Source organism: Saccostrea echinata, unplaced genomic scaffold (genome assembly GCF_033153115.1).
Source record: "Saccostrea echinata isolate AGI-Se365-2 ecotype Australia unplaced genomic scaffold, CSIRO_AGI_Sech_v1 ptg000002l, whole genome shotgun sequence".
NCBI classification, from domain to species: domain Eukaryota; kingdom Metazoa; phylum Mollusca; class Bivalvia; order Ostreida; family Ostreidae; genus Saccostrea; species Saccostrea echinata.
The window spans coordinates 14,368,905-14,382,822 of NW_026889751.1; the positions used below are offsets into that span (position 1 = coordinate 14,368,905).

Here is a 13,918-nt window from a genome sequence, read left to right on the forward strand (position 1 = left end):
GTATATGTAAATAATTACTACATCATGATACGACACAGAAAATATATTGTTTAATTTAATTTGAATCGGATGAAAAAAAAAATAGTTATGAAAAGATTGACTTAAATTTCCGTCCGGTAATGGAACCCATATTGAGATGAGACCCAATGTAGTCTCTGTGTAATGAGTAAATCTCTGCCCAGCCCATCAGAAAATATGAAATGTTGATATTCAGGTATTGAAGATGCCCCACTTTTTCATCTGTGTCTGTTTGTAATTGTTCAGAATTATGTGTAAAATATAAACCTTAATATTTAACTTGCATTTTGTGTACAGATCGAAGCATTATGGGCACATTTTTCACAAAACTTGTCGCCAAGAATAATCACAATATGTAAACGATAAGATGTAAAACGTTATAATTATGCTCAACAATTGTCAATGACCTCGATAATGGAAAAAATTTCCAATGATACTATTCAATGAAAATGATATTTCTGCAATATGTTCTATGTTAAACAATGAATCGATGTAAAAAGCCGAACAGTTTTCTTCCGTAATGTGTATGAAAAAAGTCTGCTATAATTGTTATTAGGTTCACTGCCTAACTAAGCATATGCATAGGAGATATGAAAAACTAGATTGAATATTTTATATTTTAATGTACCTAGCGGAGATTTTTCAAACCATTAAATAAAAGCAAGCATACTGTATATGTGCTCTCCCTACATGTAAGAACAGCCCCCCCTTTCCATAATGAGTTTTATGGATAATTTCTACACGGACATGTTAAAAAAAGAACAATATTTACATATGCCTATTTATTGTATTACCTGTCCTTTTTAAGGATTTATTCTAATCCTTTTCAAAAATAGCATTTTAATGATAAATAAAATCAACGAAAGAGAGACAATTTTACGACATGGAGAGTTATGAGAGAGAGTTATGATTTCTTTTTTTCTTCATTTCACCAGTAAGTTATGTTACAGTATATAACGACTTTATATAATCTAGATACAGTTTAATAATATTCGAATAATATTCGTTTGTAACTGTAACTTGTTTTTTAAAAATATGTTGCTGTACTAAAAATTCTATAAACAATTAAATAAATAGTTGTTTATTTTTCAAGTTCCAATTAACTTTCTGACACATGTAAGTTTCAAAGCCAGTTGAGGTGTATAGTATACACTCGTCTAGAGTTTCAACATGTGAATAATGTCCCAAGGGTCACAGCAACTGAACGTCCCAATATATTTTTCTTCTGAACAGGTGTGAAATATATTAGCCAAGGAGCGACTCCATACATACACCAGAAGTTTCTGCAATTCATTGATATCCGGTATTTGATTGACAGGTAGAGCACATGGATTCCGTGTGTGATGCGTTGAAGTTGTACCTAAATTGCACCGATTTTATTTCGTTTCGATTAATAAAAACTGGAGGTGAATTATGATTTCTTAAAAAAATTTAAGAGAGATACATAATATACATGTATATGAGAAGAAACAAAAAAAAAAGCCAGAAGGATGAACCTGAAAGTAAAATTTCTCTTTCTCTCTCTCTTGTATCTTAACATTCTAAAATATGGAATTCAAAATAATTTTTTAATTATTATGAAAAAAGTGAATAGTATATAACTTGTAAAAGAATTTTTAGAATGCTGCATTGGCAGTTCAAGCGATTTTTTTTTTTACTTTTCGTACTGATCGTAGAAGATTAAGTAGTAATAAAAAAAATACATGTACCCAGGTAGAAATACTGACACTTACATATTCGACAGAAATAAATGTTCAAACATTGAATTTTCTACATTTATGTCTCTTAATGTCAAGTTAAATCAATGGATGCATACAGCTGCTTGATTTTCATGTGAATTTGCCGATTGTACGACTACCAAACTGCGTATAAGATTTTTTAGTGAATGCTACGTGTTTTGCTTTTTTTTTTCTTGCATGTACATGTACTTTTTCTTCCTCACATGTAGCAACTTAGTATCTTCATTGATAAGTGATCTACACTTTTTATATTATTTCTGCAAAATAAGAGTTTATTCATTTACCTTATGAATATCATAATATACTGACTCGACATTTTTTTTCACTATTATTATTTACGATGTAGTGATCAGATGATGCTAAATTAGTTGTCTGAAATCATAGGTATTATTTGTAAATGCCTTTACTGTCAATACCTTTAATACCATATTATTTCACAGAGAAAATAACAACTAAAATTATCAATCCGTATCTATGTTTGGCATTGAATAATTATTAAGTTCAAAGACAATGTACTTGTACTTGGATTTGTACCTGCGCACTTATAGCATAGGTCAGAAATATATTAATTTGCACAATCGACATGTAGGTGTTTTTGTTTTCAAATGAATATCAAATATATATTCAACAGAAATCAAAATAAATTTATTCAATTGATATATACATGTATACAGTCAACGGTGAACCAAAGTCTACACTGAACGCCACTGTTATTTTACGACCTTACATGTATGATAGTGAGCTGTTTGAATTAAATAATTTTTCATTTATTATTTCTTTTTAGCAATTAAACAAACATACCTATGATTTCAATTCTAAAATTATTTTTATAAACAAACCATTTTCTTCCGTAATTTTCTTGCACGGTGGAACACGGAGGGTCACCCGATGAAACGGTAATGTCCACGGTGTGACACGGTGCATCTTTGGTGTAATCGCAATATACGCACACGGTGGAACTCTGTGTACACGGTGTAACACGGGGTATTTTTCACTGTGTGTTTTCCACGGTGGGGTGGAAAAAAACTTGTGAGCTGTACTGTATGTACTATGGGCTATCAAAACAACAACAGAAATCAAAGATAGTTCTAACACTGCAACATTTGAATACTTTAAAGCAAAAAATGAATTTCCATTGTTTGAGTAACTGTACACTACCTTGTGTGCGTTGAGGCATGGATAAGTATGATTGCTTCTCATTGTACTGAATTATTACCAATCAATTATCTTGTTGACCATAATTGGCCTCTTTTATAATTTCAATGAAGAAGTAACTGCATCAATTGCTTTATATAGCCCCAAAACTTTTAGAACTCTGAGTACAAAGTCTCTTAAGGAGACGCAATTTGATGAGTGATTTTTAAATGCATTATTTTCAGAAGAGTTCAAGGTTGAATATTATCACTGCACCAGGGTGCGACTTTTTGTGCATGCTGAGAAAATAACACATTTAAGAAAAAAGTATGATAAAATAGCTTAATCAAGCTATTCTGAATAGCTTAATAAAACTATATAGCTAAATCAAGCTATAAAGCTAAATCAAGAGATTGTGCCGGACCTGATATTAGTAGTATTTATTTATATATAGAGAGAGAGTAAGGCGAAAAAAGTGTACTGAAGTTATTTAAATCCGCAGTCATTCAACAGCTTCGATAGCGTAGTGAGATGAGTACCTAACTCCGAAGGTGAAGGTACCGGGTTTCGATTATCAACAGTGCCACATTTATTTTCTTTATGTGAAAATAAGTTTGTTAAAATTTTCTAAGTTCTTTCCTCGGTAGAGGTACGGCATAACAAATTCCGTTTTCAATGTAATTTGCAATCTCCGTTCCTGAAAAATAATGGAGCACTCAAACAAAAGAGTGACGTCACAGGTGGATTTTACAATTTAGAAATATCACCTTTTAAATATCGTTTACGGTGTGACCGTTTAGGCGAGTGCAGATTCACACAACCACAAGGGCTTGCTCCCGGGCAGCGTGTATTGATCACCATGTATAATCCAACATGCAGGGTGTATACTATGTTGTGCAAGGGGTGTATGATTTCGAAGCGATGGAAAGGGGGTCAAGGTATGTTTTCTGTCCAATTGATATATTTCACCAGAAAGCATATGCCTACCGAAAAAAGCATTATCTAAGGAGTAAATGGATACCAGAAAATCTACTGCACACTTTCTATGAAACATATCAACACAATTCCGAGGATCAGAGCAAGATTGATGCGACATTGTGTTAATGATCAAATATCAGAAGAAAGCTTCACTTTATCATCACTTTCATACATGTATTACTGTTAAATACATGTTATCTATATAAACATATGTATAAATTGTCTGTAAATAAAACAGTTTGTATTTAAAGATATTGATGAAAAATCAATGTTGTGCTCGGAGTGTATGCAACCTGTTGGACGTGGGGTGTATACCCCCTATTTTTCTTACAAATGTTCCTGCAAAGTTTCATTGAAAATATTAATATCAATTTACAGGTTTATAAGTGACAAAAAGTGTTAAAAAATAACATTAATGCCAAACCAAATATAAATTTCCATAAACATTCTGAAGTACAAAACAAACTATAGTTTAAAAAAAATCAAAAGAAATAAAATGAAAAAGGAATGATCTCTGACAGTCATTAACAGAATTGGTGCAGGATGTAGTGCAAAGAATGAATGTTATCTGAATTAACTCTGGTCTACATCTATGTAAAAACTTGGAATCTCCCAAAAGGACCCCCCCCCCCTTGCATTGGGAACACTGGCTTTTCTTCAGGTCAACTGGTTTAAATCTAGACTTTTCGCCCAGTATAACCCAATACAAACACTATATGAATTGTGTATTATGAATAAATATTTTTTTGTTTCAGTAACATGTATATCTATAATCAATATATTTTTGCATTTTTGCCATTCATCATATTAATTTTCCTTTCAATTTCAGCAATACATGTATATTGTTTCATTTTTTTTTCCTTATCTGAAAAAAATCTTGTATTTTACCAAATCAAAATAAATGTAAAGCTGACTAATAAATGCACATTTCTAAGGGATAACCACTTTCTGAGGGTGTTACAATATAATGTAAATTTTAGAAAAGGCTCACTACTCTCACTGTTTGTTTGGGTACTATTTTAAGTACAAATGTAATTGAAATTGATAAATTTTCACCCCACCTGTACTTTTTTGAGTTATTAATCTATATAGTAAGTAACCAAAAAAAATGACCTTGGACTCCCCCCTCCCCCCCCCCCCCTCTTTACTAGAAAATTTGGACCCCTGAAAACAATAAAATACAATAAAAATGATTTATTGCCAAAGTATGGGCTTCTTGGGGCATGTTAAACAGCATATAAATAATACATAAAGGAAAGCATCTTGTTATAATACCCCCCCCCCCCCCCCATTCACCCAAACACCACAAAATAGACTAGTAAGTGTTTTGGAGATTCAAACAGGTTGTTTGCCTGTTTTATTTTCATTATTATTATTACTTTTTAAATTTAATTTTATTTGTTCAAAGATTTCTGAGTCTTGATCTATGCTTGCGTAATATTAAAGTTATATTATAATGCATTAAATTATGTAATGGCATTTTAATAATAATTTTAAATTATGTTTGAACTAAAATTTGAATTAAGTAACTCAACACCAGGGGTGTGCAATTAAAAAATTCAAGTACTTGCCCACGGGCTAGTGGCAGCAATAAAGTTACTAGCCCCAAGTAAAAAGATACTAGCCCAAATATAGAGGCAAAAATTAAAAATATTGAAAAAAAAGTTAATTGTTGAAAAAGTCAGGGTACTAACTAAAGGTAATTCTTTTTAAAGTTAAAGTTTAATTCTCGCTAGTAAAATTTAATCATATATAAATTAATGATTATGATAGAAAAATGAAAAAGAATTTAAATCTTCCATTTTTCTGATCATTGCACAAGCTCATCTAAAACGAAGCAAACATCATTTTGTTTTCATCTTAAATCATTAAATACACTGGAAATATATTTTGTTTTAATTGCATAACACTTATCTTTCAGTTGATTGAGTGATTGTAAATGATTTAATGAGATATCTGCATGCATTTACCATAACAAAGGAATGGAGGAAATTCGGATTAGGAAAGAAATGATCGTTTTTTGAAGTAAATAAGTCAGGTAGTACTGCAAAATGGATGAGATTATGGAGATTTATGGACAATAGGAGCATGAAGTCTGGAAAATTTTCACTGGTTGGGAATTTAATAGCAAAAAAATGAGTGAAAATACTGGTTGTGCTTTTCATGTATTACATGTGTAGTTTTAATTTCTACTAGCCCAAGGGGCTTCCTCCGCGTGCAGAAAACCACTAGCCCGACCCCGAAAATGGTAGGCCCAGGCGTCGGGCGATGCTAATTGCACACCCCTGAACACTGTTAACAGAAGGGGGTCTGTTTACATTGTGCGATGTTTATGACATTACAGAAAGATAAAAAAAAAAAAAAGAATGATTTTTCAAAGTCATTTATAAATATAAAAAAAATATTTCTAAACAGAAATTGTGAAAAACATTTTTTAAAGCATTTAAAATGATGCATGTATTAAGCATTCATTAGGAGAACATCTGTATTAGTTGCCTTTAAATAAAAAAGAATGGGGTGATTAATTGAAAATCACATTAAATAGAGTACCTTGTACATCAGTCTGCAAAGCAAAATAGAATGACTGAAAAGGGCGACGAACATGTATCAAATTCGTCCAGTAAATTGATTTCATAAACCTGGAGTTGTGCTATTACAAACCAGGCATATAATATAAAACATCAAATAAAACTTTCACAAAAATCACTTGTTTAGACACATTTTCCATGATACTTTGCACAAACATTCAGTCTTCGAAATTAAAGCGGTAGCCCGATGACCGTGGCTAGTAAAATCGGGATCAGGCTACCAAAAATCATTTACACGCATGCCTGATGGGCTAGATAGTAAATTTCCGGTGGCGAATTTAAAGTATGATTCCCTTTCTAAAATATAAAGAAGGGGCTATCCCAGGTCGGAAATCTGTGAAAAGGACGGCTGTTACAGAAGAAGAAAAAGTTGGTGCAAAAAAGAAGTATGAAGAATCAAAGCGTCAGCGAAAATTTCAACAAAATTGGCTGGAAACAATCGCCCAAATGGGATATGATAACCCGTTTGGGATATAATATCCCAAATGGGATATAAATTTACAGTGCAAAAAAAATGAAAATTTTTATTTTGGCTATAAATATTATAAATCCGCATCAAAATACTTTAAAAGGAATAAATTTTGGCAAGCAAGTTTTTCTGCAACCCTGTGGGTTGTTAGATTGATCCCGAAGAAGTTTATGAACTTCTGAGGGATCAATCTCTTAAACAGTGGTCATACAGAAGAACTTGTTAACCAAAAGTTATTCCTTTATGAGTATCTTGATGCAGATTTATGATATTTATAGCCAAGATAAAAAATTTTCATTTTTTGCATTGTAAATTTATATCCCATTTGGGATATTATATCCCAAACGGGTCATTATATCCCATTTGGGCTATTGGTCCCAACCTGTTGAATACACTAATGGTTTCATGTACTGCATCTTGTGTAAAAAAGAAAATGTTTCGAATTGTAAGTTTTTGACTGCATGGGTCTGATCATTTTAGAATTGGCTCAGTGAGGGAACATGAAAATAGTAAGTGGCATAAACATTTTTCTCCGAAATACAAACCACAAAGTTCAATAACAGCTACAGACGCACAGAATACCACATTGTTGAGTGAAGCAGCCAAATGTTTAAAACAGTTACACAAAGATGATTATGAACATTTAGTGATCAAATTCAGAAAAGCTCATGCGATTGCAAAACATCACAGAAGTTTTAGAGACTACAAATTTTTGTGTATGCTAGATAAAGTGAAAGGATTAGATGTAGGAAGTAAGTAACTTGATGACAAAGCAGCTGCAATGTTTGTTCACAGTATTGCATCAGTAACACAAACACGTGTTTGTTAGAAGCTCCATAAGGCAAATTATTTTAGTCTGAGGTGTGATGGGGCCACTGATTTCACTGGTGAGGAGGTGGAGAATGTTTAGGTCCGAATTTGCAACAATGGGAAAGTAGAGAATCTTTTCTTATGTATTGGAAGTCCTAGTTCAACATCAGCCAGAGACATTCATACTCACATTTGGGAAATGTTTGAGAACTTTGACTTTTCTCAAGTATTTCAAGAAAAACTAATTGGATTTTGCTCAGATGGTGCTTCAAACATGCAAGGCAAGTATTTAATAAAAATTGTTTGTATTGTATATAACATGTATAATGATTTGTTGGAAAAATTGGTATGATTGGCAAACATTTATTTTTAAAAATTACAATGCTGTTTTCTTTTACTTAATGTAGGTTACAAATCTGGATTGACTACACTTTTAAAGGAAACTAGGCTATACATGGTGGCTACACATTGCTTAGCACATCACCTGGAGTTAGCCTTCAAAGATGCCATCAAAGCTGCTAGCCCTAAGTTGTATGAGAAGACCATGACTTTACTGATTGGGCTGTATTATCTGTATAGAAGAAGTCCAACACAGAAAAAAGCTTTAAAGAATAGCTTTCAGTCTCTTCAACAGTTTATTATTTTGCCCACAAGAGTAGGGGGAACCAGGTGGCTACTACACTCACAGAGAGCAATAAATGTTTTTGTAAAAGGTATTAAACATTTTCATGCAGTGCAGACTAATTTTAAAATTTACATTTTACTTTAGGCATTGCACTTCATATATATTTCATATTTTTTAAATTTAGGTTACTGTGCTGTATGACAACTTGAAAATGCATCCCACAAAAATGCTAAGACGGAAGGGCTGGCAAAATTGATGGGTGATAACCAAATCATAGCTTTCATTCTAACCTTAAAGGTAATAATCTGAGTGCATCTTGTTTTCAGATATGCATTGATAAAATCACATAATACCAAAATAAAACTCTCTTACAGGAGCTGATTGGACATTTGATGAAGTTATCACTTTATCTGCAGAAGTCTGAAATCTCCCTAGCAGATGCATTTACAAGAGTTGCAGCAACAACAACACTACTTACAAATATAGCTACCAGGTAGTTTACTTAAATGGTAGGTCAGATTTGACAAAATATGGCATATGTTTTACATGAAAATAAAAAAATAAATAAATTTGAAAAATATTTTACTGCAGGGATGTACAGTTAGTGAAAGAAATTGTCACAAATGGCACTTATCAAGGGAGGAAATTAAACTTTCTTGGACAAAAGCCCAGCCCAAGGCCCCAAGAACTTTTAGATAATGTCATATCTGCTCTCAGTCCTCAGTTTCCTCAGACACTTGTTGTGCAGGCAAGCTCTGGCTGCATTCAATAACTGGCCCCAAAAAGGAGTGGATAGTATAGCTGGTTGATATTTAATTTTACTATTGTTTGGTTACTTGTTTTTTGTTTTTTTTTATTTCAGTTGCCACTGTTTTACTGAATTTTGATTTTTTTCTTAGTCTAAGATTTATTTTGGAATTTAGTTAGTTTTAGATTTAATTTTTCACAGTATAATTTAGATTTTGAAAAAGAGTTTAACTTTAACCATTTATTAAAATTTTTACATTTGTACAAACAATAAATCTATTTAATAATTGTTTTCTAGATTTTGGTGTCATGGATGAAGAGTTTTTAGCCACACATTTCAAGAATTTCCTGTCAGTTGAAACTGGTGATGTACTAAACGAATAGGAATTGTTAAATGTGCTTATTTATGAAAGGTATGTAAACTAGTAATTTTACCAAAGCTAGGTAAAAAATAGAAATGTAATTTGTCATTGTAAATAAAATATACACATACAGTTAATTCTCGATAAACCGCCACCTTTTGTATATTAGAAATCATGGTGGTATAACGAATTTGGCGATGAATTGAATTTCCCCTTTTTGGGGAAACAAGAAATAGAGTTACCGTTCTTAGAAATAAAACATTTAGTGTTTATATTCTTAGTGTTATATAAAAACACATTTCAAAATTGGTAAAGGCTTCAAATAGTTGTTTTGCTTACAATAATTTCGATTTAAAACAAAATACACAATTATAAAATAAATACATGTACATGTTGTGTAAATCTGAACGTCTGGTAGTTAAGAAAAACATGCCCTGTCGATCATCGTGATGCATTGCCGATAGTATGTAAAATGAATTCCTGTAAAAACTTTTATTTTTTTTTTTATTTTTTACGTCATTGCTAAAACTTTAACAATTAATACTGTATCATTATTTTAAAGCAGACTTTGCATTTTATGAAGTAGGGATATTTGAACTAACATCGTTGTCGGCGAACTCAAGTTTAACAACAACAACCGCTTTCTTGGAGAAAACAGAAAACAAAATTTATAATTACAGTTGATGTTAAAAATTATTGTTTATTTACTTTTTTAATTACATGTACCTTGTCTGGCTTTACAATGGTGATCTAGATAGCGACAACCAATTAGTCGCTTCACTGACCACATGCACCTGTGGCGGTAATCGAGATAATTGACACTTTGAAATGGACATTTGTTGTGAAAACAGGGTGGCGGATGGCGGTATGCGAATTTGGCGTTTTAAAGAGAATTTTAAATAGCAGGAAAAATGTTCTTGAAAAATCATGGGGGTATTGCGAGAATGGCGATGAATCAAATGACGATAATTCGAGAATTGACTGTATTAAAATTGTCCTCGCTTCTGAAAGGTTTGGTGATGACTTGGGATCTTTGACATGGCCATCTGTACATCAAAAGCTATCAGGAGATAGACTAGAAAATATCTTCTTTTTGATTGACATGATTAGGACACTCCCTCCTACATCAGTGAAAAATGAAACAACATTTTCAGCCATGAAGTTGACAAAAGGAAAACGAAGAGGGAGAATGAAGAATTCAACCTTAAATGACCTACTGACTGTCCAGATTCAGTCTACAAATGTTGAAAATTTTGACCCAGATGAATTTATACAATGTTGGATGGTAGTTATATTTACTTTGTCACTAGTTCATATATCTAATAATTATAGGGGAAAAAATTCTGACTGTAGTGACACAACTAAAAGGCATATTCAAATTTTCGTGTAGAAAACTCCCTCTGGAAGAAAGAGAAGAATTGTTGTTTGCTGAACAAAAAAACTCGAGACAGTTTTTGCAACTAGTATGTTATCAAATTTAAATCAAAGATCTATACAATTTTATACAGATTTTTTATTTGGAGACTTGTTGAACGTAATGAATAGACAGTTGACCCTTTGATTTTTTCAAGGTTGTGGCAGATGATGTCCTTGTTGATGAAGGTATAGCAGTTGCAGATGAAATTCATGCTGATGAAGAAGTAGCAGATGAAAGTCATGTTGTGGAGGAGATAGCTGAGGCTGTTGCTGAACTTACAGAGACTCAAACTGATGATGGTGTCATTCTTGATATTGATGCAGTCACCCAAGTTGTAAATCCAGGAGAGGAGGTATTTAATATTAATCATTATACACTTATTTCATGACTAGGAGGGGAACAGTCAAACTGTTGTCCCGAGGTAATGGGGAAGACCTGGGAAACTGTTGCCCGAGGCCGAAGGCCGAGGGCAACAGTTTCCCAGGTCTTCCCCATTATCGAGGGACAACAGTTTGACTGTTTCCCAAGTTGTCATGAAATAAGTGTTTTATTACCTAACCTACTATATAATTTCTTAAAGTAATGATATCGACATAATAATCAATGGCCTTTAAAATACATCGACAAATGTTTGTACATGTATTATTTTTTAAAAACAAACTATTAATCAAATTCTCACACCGATTGGTGTTCAGAAAAATTAATGGATGTGATATTATCATGCACTAATAAATTGAAAAAAAAACATGTAGTAAACAACATAATGATGTCTTGAAGATTTGAATATTACACGTGTATGGCAAAGAACTATACTGAGTGAAAGGGGCCTACATTTTTCCCAAATTACCCTCAGAAAAGGTGTTCATGGCCTCTTCTTCGAAATGATATTAAATTGATTATATATCAGGATTACTTTTCAGATGATAATTTCAAATTGAATGAAAATGCTTTAATTAATACATAATTCAATATTAAAGCTGTAAAGTACGGGGAATTAATTATGACGTCATAATGGAACAGTTCAGCCATGCAACAGTTCATTCTGTGACCAGGTAAACAGTTTTGACTGTTTCATGATTTGCAAAAACATTAAAAAGAATCAGGAAACAGTTCAAAATGCCTAATTACAATTTATATAGTAGGTTAGGTAATAATATGAATTGTTTACAAATGTACATTTGTCATAGTCAACATATTAAGGTTATAAATTTGCTTTTATTTAGGATGAAAGTGATGATGAAGAATTTGCAGATTCAGAATATGAGGATTCTGAAGAATCTGACTGTGACACTGAAATGACTGAATTGGAAGTCGAAAGAGAACTCGAGCTTTTGTAACAGACTTACTTACAGTGCATTACACATTAAAACTTAAAATTCCATTTGTTGATTTGTCATTACTCTTGAATTGGACTAGTAAAACTTTGTTTGGGTTACCAAATTTTGTACTTTCACTTGTCCTATGGGCTTGTAGTCAAAAAAGTTCAGCGCAAAGACTGAACATTTGTAAGAAAAAAAGGGGTATACACTCGCGTCTAACAGGTTGCATACACCCCGAGCACAACATTGATTTTTTGTCAATATCTTTAAATATGAACTGTTTTATTTACAGACAATTTATATAAACTTTATGTAGATAACGTGTATTTAACAGTAATATGAAAGTGATGATAAAGCGAAGCTTTCTTCTGATATTTGATCATAAACACAATGTCACCTCAGTCTTGCTCTGATCCTCGGAATTGTGTTGATGTGTTTCATAAAACTAGAAAGTGTACTGTGGATTCATTGGTATCTATTTACTCCTTAGATAATGCTCTTTTTTTTCCGTAGGCATATACTTTCTGGGGAAATATGTCCATAAATTGAGATATTGGACAGAAAACATACCTTAACCCCCTTTCTATCGCTTCGAAAGCATAAACCCCTTGCACAAAATAGTATACACCACACATGTTGGGATATACATTGTGATGATTATTTATTGAAAAATCATATACATAATACTAAAACAACACAAGGAAGGACACCATTTTGGACACCTTCCTCGCTTCGACCACTGTTTTTGTTATATTTTCCCGTATTTTACTGACTCACTGCCTCGGATCTGTCAAGTAATGATTCTTCTAAGATATAATGCCAGAACTACCCCCTTGGAGCCTCTACAATACACATTTCAGGCTAATATTAATCCAAACGCACTCTTTAGGAAGTTGATGGGGACAGAAAGCAAATGTAACCTCGGCGTTTTACATTTGAATACGGAATTAGAATGTGTTTTTTATTTTCTAATTTATAATTAGAAGTTGATTTAGCTAGTAGAAAACCCCGAGGTTTCTGAATGTGTTTTCGCTTTTTGTCCCCACCAACTGCCTTAAGGATACACCAAAGGTTTCCAAACGCTAGAATTTAATTTGCATGTAATTCTTTCATTATCAAAGATAACATAATAAAAGTATATATCATTTGAAAGCTTGTTAAATTTACTATTTAATTATCCTAATTTAAACTTTAATTAATAACTTATTTAAAAATTATTTAAATATTAATGTAAATTTTAGTGCTTAAATATTTTATAAATCAACTTTTTTGTATTTAACCCCTCAAAGTGGTCATTTTGCCTCAAGGTAGATTAAAGATTGAACTTAAAAACTGTATCTCAGATTTTTGATAAATCTTCTAATTCAAAAGTTACAGCCATTTGCCCTTCAATGTTACCAATTTATTAGCCTAATTTAACATTTCCCTCAATAATTCCAAAACTAAGCTAGATATCAAAAATCTGAGATACGGTTTTGTGAACACACATTTGAGAAGAAGCCCATCCAATTTTCAGAGAAATTGGTCAATAAATGAGGGAGCTGAATCCTTTGAAATAATACCACAAACTGTCTGATGTTACTTTACAGTAGAGGGCAAAAACCCATTACACAACAAAATCTGCCAAAGCTAGGAATATATGACACCTTGGAGATTCAGCTTTGGATACCTGTCACTTAGCGCTATTTCCTATGCATATTCACAAGAATGGG

General features: G+C 32.3%; 1 protein-coding gene and 1 pseudogene across 1 annotated transcript in view; both read left to right on the forward strand.

Annotated features, from left to right (window-relative positions):
* LOC133173362 (zinc finger protein 830-like) overlaps nt 1-13,918 on the forward strand; it is a 192,507-nt gene that overhangs the window by 2,324 nt on the left and 176,265 nt on the right. The gene's annotated exons all lie outside the window — the stretch shown is intronic.
* LOC133203017 (uncharacterized) lies at nt 6,647-12,224 on the forward strand (annotated as a pseudogene).